Below are 6348 nucleotides of genomic sequence, written 5' to 3' on the forward strand. Positions count from 1 at the left end.
TCCCTGCCATATCTTTATCTGTTGGGTTTGTTTATTATTCATTGTGCAGACTGTACCAGTTGGATTTGTGTTTTCACTGCTGCTCCTAAAACGTTGTGTAGCGTTGCCTTGGGCTATCAAACAACTATTACATTTAGACATAAAAGAGCATCATTTTACTATGGGATGACTCATAGACTCATAGACTTTAAGGTCAGAAGGGACCATTATGATCATCTAGTCTGACCCCCTGCACAGTGCAGGCCACAGAATTTCACCCACCCACTCCTAGAATAATCCTCTCACCTATATCTCAGATATTGAAGCCTTCAAATACTTTGAAGACCCCCAAGATGCAGAGAATCCTCCAGCTGTGATCTGTACCCCATGCTACAGAGGAAGGCGAAAAACCTCCAGGGCCTCTGCCAATCTACCCTGGAGGAAAATTCCTTCCCGACCCCAAATATGGCGAGCAGCTAAACCCTGAGCATGTGGGCAAGACTCACCAGCCAGACACCCAGAAAGTTCTCTATAGTAACTCCTATCATCCCTCCATTGACCTATTTCCCACTGATAATGAATGGTCAATTAGTTACCAAGATCATGTTATCTCATCAAACCATCCCCTTCATAAACCCATCTAGTTTAATCTTGAAGCCAGATAGATGTTTTGCCCCCACTACTTCCCTTGGAAGGCTGTTCCAGAACCTCACTCCTCTAATGGTTAGAAACCTTCGTCTAATCTCAAGTCTAAACTTCCTACTAGCCAGCTTCTATCCATTTGTTCTTGTGTCCACATTGGTATTAAGCTTAAATAATTCCTCTCCTTCCCTGGTATTTATACCTCTAATATATTTAAAAAGTGCAATCATGTCTCCCCTCAGCCTTCTTTTGGTTAAAGTAAACAAGCCAAGCTCCTTGAGTCTCCTTTCATAAGACAGGTTTTCCATTCTTCGGATCATCCTAGTGGCCCTTCTTTGTACCTGTTCCAGTTTGAATTCATCCTTCTTAAACATGGGAGAGCAGAACTACACACAATATTCCAAATGGGGTCTCACCAATGCCTTGTATAATGGCACTAACACCTCCTTATCCCTAGTGGAAATACCTCGCCTAATACATCCCAAGACCGTATTAGCCTTTTTCACGGCCATGTCACAATGGTGGCTCATAGTCATCCTATAATCAACCAGGACTCCAAGGTCCTTCTCCTCCTCCATTACTTCCAACTGATGTGTCCCCAGGTTATAACTAAAATTCTTGTTATTAATCCCTAAATGCATAACCTTACACTTCTCACTATTAAATTTCATCCTATTGCTATCACTCCAATTTACAAGATCATCCAGATCTTCCTGTATGATATCCCAATCCTTTTCTGAATTGGCAATACCTCCCAACTTTGTGTCATCCACAAATTTTATCAGGACACTTCCACTTTTGGTGCTAAGGTCAGCAATAAAAAGATTAAATAAAATTGGCCCCAAAACTGATCCCTGAGGAACTCTGCTAGTAACCTTCCTCCAACCTGACAGTTCACCTTTCAGTATGACCCGCTGTAGTCTCCCCTTTAACCAGTTACTTATCCACATCTCAACTTTCATATTAATCCCTATCTTTTCCAATTTAACCAGTAATTCCCCATGTGGTACTGTATCAAATGCCTTACTAAAGTCGAGCTAGATTAGATCCACTGCATTTCCTTTATCTAAAAAATCTATTACTTTCTTAAAAAAGGAGATCAGGTTGGTTTGGCACGATCTACCTTTTGTAAAACCATGTTGTAATTTGTCCCAATTGCCATTAGCCTCAATGTCTCTAACTACTTTCTCCTTCAAAATTTTTTCCAAGATCTTGCATACTACAGATGTCAAACTGACAGGCCTATAGTTACCTGGGTCACTTTTTTTTCCCCTTTCTTAAAAATAGGAACTATATTAGAAATTCTCCAATCAAATGGTACAACCCCTGAGTTTAGAGATTTATTAAAAATTTTTGCTAATGGATTTGCAATTTCATGTGCCAATTCCTTTAATATTCTTGGATGAAGATTATCTGGGCCCCCCGATTACTCCCATTCAGCTGTTCAAGTTTGGCTTTTACCTCGGATATGGTAATATCTACCTCCATATCCTTAGTCCCATTTATGATGTTACCATTATCCCTAAGCTCTTCATGAGCCTCATTAAAGACTGAAGCAAAGTATTTGTTTAGATATTGGTCCATTCCTAGATTATCCTTAACCTCCACTCCATCCTTAGTAATTAGCGGTCCTACTTCTTTTTTTTTTTTCATAGAATCATAGGACTGGAAGGGACCTCGAGAGGTCATCGAGTCCAGCCCCCCGCCCTCAAGGCAGGACCAAGCTCCGTCTACACCATCCCTGACAGATGTCTATTTAACCTGTTCTTTTGTTTTTTTCCTATTTATATTGCTATAAAACCTTTTACTATTGGTTTTAATTCCTTTGCAAGGTCCAACTCTACCTGACTTTTAGCCTCTCTCACTTTGTCCCTACATGCTCTAACCTCAGTAAGGTAGCTTTCTTTACTGATCCCTCCCATCTTCCACTCCTTATATGCTTTCTGATTTTTCTTAATCACCTCTCTGAGATGCTTGCTCATCCAGCTTGGTCTAACACACCTGCCTATAAATTTTTTCCCTTTTCTTGGGATACAGCCTTCTGACAGCTTCTGCAACTTTAACTTAAATTAATCCCAGGCCTCCTCCACCTCAAGATCCACAATTTCTTTAGTCCAATCAACTTCCCTAACTAATTTCCTTAATTTATTAAAGTTAGCCCTTTAGGTGAATCCTTTTCCGACAAATCAGAAAGATGGATGTATTTCTTAGGACTATTATGTGCAACTTGGTTTCCCTGCTCAGTCTTATATCATTGCCTTGCCTGGATCCACAGAGTTAATTCAAAAAAAGCTATGAAGGAGGGTTGTTAAGGAAACCAGGAAAGGTAAAATGATGATACAGAGAAGACAGCCTCTCAGGTACCCGATTCAAAGGAATAAAGACAGCAGTGGTAGGTGAAGAACCTATCTGGCTGGCACCTTCCAAGCTAGGATGTTTCTCTCTTTCCAATCCTAGGGCTGAGAACAAAAGTGCTTCAGGGATTCAAATGTGCATTAGCAGAAAGGGAGGTGGGGAGAGCTCAGCTTAGCTGGAAGCCACCAAGGACAGTGTGTCAGCATGTAGGGAGTCTGTCGTGCAGACAGGCGAGAGTCAGGGTTGGCAGCTGGTAAGCAGTAATGTGATGCTCAGAGAGAACAGGGGATGCCGATGCCAAGGCTAAGTCTCGGCTTGAAGGGGAATGCCAAGCTTAGGTAAGACTATGCATCTAAACCTCAGTCACTTCTAAATCTGCCCTCTTTAAATCTTCTTTGCCTCTCAGCTTTGTGCACTGTTTGGGCAAATTAGTCATACTGTGTTGTGGAATAACGGCTTCTGGGTCACAGCTTACTGTTCCTGACTGTCACGTTACTGGAATTTGAGGGAAGCAGCCAGATCATGGCTGCACACATAGGTGGGGGTGCTGGTCCCAACAATGGTATAAAAGGGGGCCATGTGGGGTATTGAATGGGAGCTTATTGTTTGCTGATCCTGTGTACGCTATTTATGTGAGTGTATAATGTCTGTGTGTGTAGGTAGGAATCTGTAATCTGTGTGAAAGCTGAATATTTCTCTGAATGTGGTTGAGCATTGCTATGGACAGGCTGATTAGCGAGGCCCTGTGGGACAATGGCACTCGATGGGCCAAGGACACACCTAAAGCATGAGGGCGGAGACCTAAGAGCTGCCAGCAGAGAGAGGCTGAGGACCAGGTGACTGGCTGCATACAAGAAGAGGCCAGGAAGGAGGTATAAGGAGGCCATGTGGTTGATGCCATTTTGGTTCTCAGCTCAGCACTTCATCCCAGAGGCAGCATTGCAGGGATCGAAGAGCCCGGAAGACCTGTGAACCCATCCTGATGCTAGGATGTGCAACAAGAACTTTTAAACCAGCAGCTGTAACATCTCTGCTAGAGCCTGCATCGAGGACTGGGAGATTCGGTGCATGTAACGTACTATTCTTTAACAACCTTACTCTCATGCTTTTCTTTCTTGTGATTGTCATGGCTCCTTCCCCACTCTGGCATGATAAATGCAGAAGTGGGGGCCAGCAAGTGTACCCCAAAGCCTTATCTACCAGGCTTTGGTATAAAACTTCCCCCCAAGATCTTAAAAACCTAGATCTTGGGAATAAAACTTCCGCTGCCACCACCCAAATGTTGCTAAAGAAACCAGGGGAAAGATCATTTGGGAAATCTTCCCCCTAAAACAAAAATCAGGGCACACCATTAACCATTGCCAGGTTAATAAAAGAAAAGAAAGAACTTTTATTATTACAACAATATTCTGGTTGCAAGTATAATGACCAGAGAGGAAGGTAACAAAATATACTCATGGAGAAACTCCATGGGCCTAGAACTTAGTTACAAAGAAAAGCCAAAACATCTTTTAAGCAGTGCCAGATCTCAGATCCCATACCCAATCCATAACACAATAAAACCTAACGAAACTACCTAAACTTTACCCTACTTACAGAAAATGAAGAATGATGTCTTGGAGAGAGAGAGAGACATGCTTGTCCCTCTCTGTAGCTGCAGAGAACTCTCTCCCAGAGCCAAAAGGGAGAAAGGAAAAAAACCCAAATTCCTTTGTCCCAGTTTGAAAAGTCCCACCTACATTCCTATTGGTCACTCCACCTGGCTAGGTGTAGTTAACCCCTTAATCCCCAGGCTGCTGGCTAACCCTCATAATCATGACAGTGATAATAAACCTTTAGAATTAGATTCTAAAGGATTGGCCCAGTGTGATTTGTGGGCAAGGTCCAGAGGGTAAATTGACCAGGGATCTGTGGCTGGTTTCTTGGAACCGGACAGAACTTGTTCAGGGTAGGTGGGATTGGGTGCTAGGACCCCCCACCTGTGTATAGGCCCGGGGCCATCTGGGGCACGGATATTGCTGGGGTGTCGGAGGGGTTTTGCTCATGAGGCTTCAGGCAGGCTGCTGAAGTGCTCTGTGGGACTGGTTTGTGGCCTGTTTGGAGAGGTCACCAGTCTGGGGGCTGTAAGGAGCCCCGGATTTGAGCAATTCGCCCTGAGCGGACACCCTCAGTTGTGCCCAGACACGGCCCGGTCCATCACACTGACCACAGGCTCACAACGGAGGTTCCAGGCAGGGTGTAAGTCCAGCTGGATCTTCTAGGAGACACTGGTGACAGCCAGAGGGATGTAACCAGAAAGCAGTCGGACAGTGGTTGGATCACAGAAGACCTCTCCAAAGAGAAGTGGCATGTGCCTGCTGCTTTGGGGGTGGGAGGACTATGAAGAGGTCTCAGAAGGGGCAGTCTCCGTAGGGACTGAGACATCAATTTTCTCACCAAATCCTGAAGCCGTTTGCCAGGCAAAAACTCAAGGAGGTCAGACCCTGAACACTTGCAACTCCCAGAAACTTCAGCTTGGAGTTTAGGATTTTCTCCAATGCTTGTGAATGAAAGAGGTGATTTGGTTCCTTTGCACTGTAGAACGTTGAGCTGGTATAGTAAGAATGGGTTTCTTGTTTTATCTTAAACACAAAACTTGTTTTTGTTTTTTTGTTAAAGTGTATCTGTGTGTGTGTGAGAGAGAGAGTCATAAAATACAATCCAAGGCAGCTGGTACACTGTGGCATCATGTAAGTTGACGTACCTTGACATCACAACAAGTCCAGTTGTATGAGACAGAAGATGTTGAAAGGCAGTTTCAACATTTCCCAGTTCAATACCTGATCTGAGCCAATGGCTATTCTTTAAATTTCCCTACTGGCATCAGTCCCTGTTGCCAACTGTCTTTGCATTGGAGGATGAGGATGTCATTCAAGAAGGGATTAGGAAGGCTGGAGGACAGGGCTAGGAAGAAGCTTGAGTGGCCAGTAGTTGCTTGTAACCACACACATGAATTGGCCAGTGCCCAAAGGAAAGGATGCACTGGATCAGTGACTGAGGTATTGATGTTGGAGGGGCACAAGGGTCAGTTTGCTGATAATGGGAGTGATTTCTGGGTGGGTTCCTGCTTCCTCCCAGGCTGTAGGAGGAGATCTCAATCCAGATCAAGGGGAGGGAGTCTGAAAGCTACCAAGCGGGACCCTCACCATAGTGGCCCTTCTGAACAGGTGGGAAACTTTGTGGGAAATTTGAGGAATTAGTAGACTGTTTGTCTTTGCTGCCACCTTGCCATGGCTGCAATATCAGATGTGTAAAGTTTGGCCAGCTGTGGAGAAGATACTCTGTGCTTTGGAGTTTTGGTATGCACGTTTCCCATTGCGTTCTCGCTCCATG

The sequence above is a fragment of the Pelodiscus sinensis genome, chromosome 1 (genome assembly GCF_049634645.1).
Source record: "Pelodiscus sinensis isolate JC-2024 chromosome 1, ASM4963464v1, whole genome shotgun sequence".
NCBI classification, from domain to species: Eukaryota; Metazoa; Chordata; order Testudines; family Trionychidae; genus Pelodiscus; species Pelodiscus sinensis.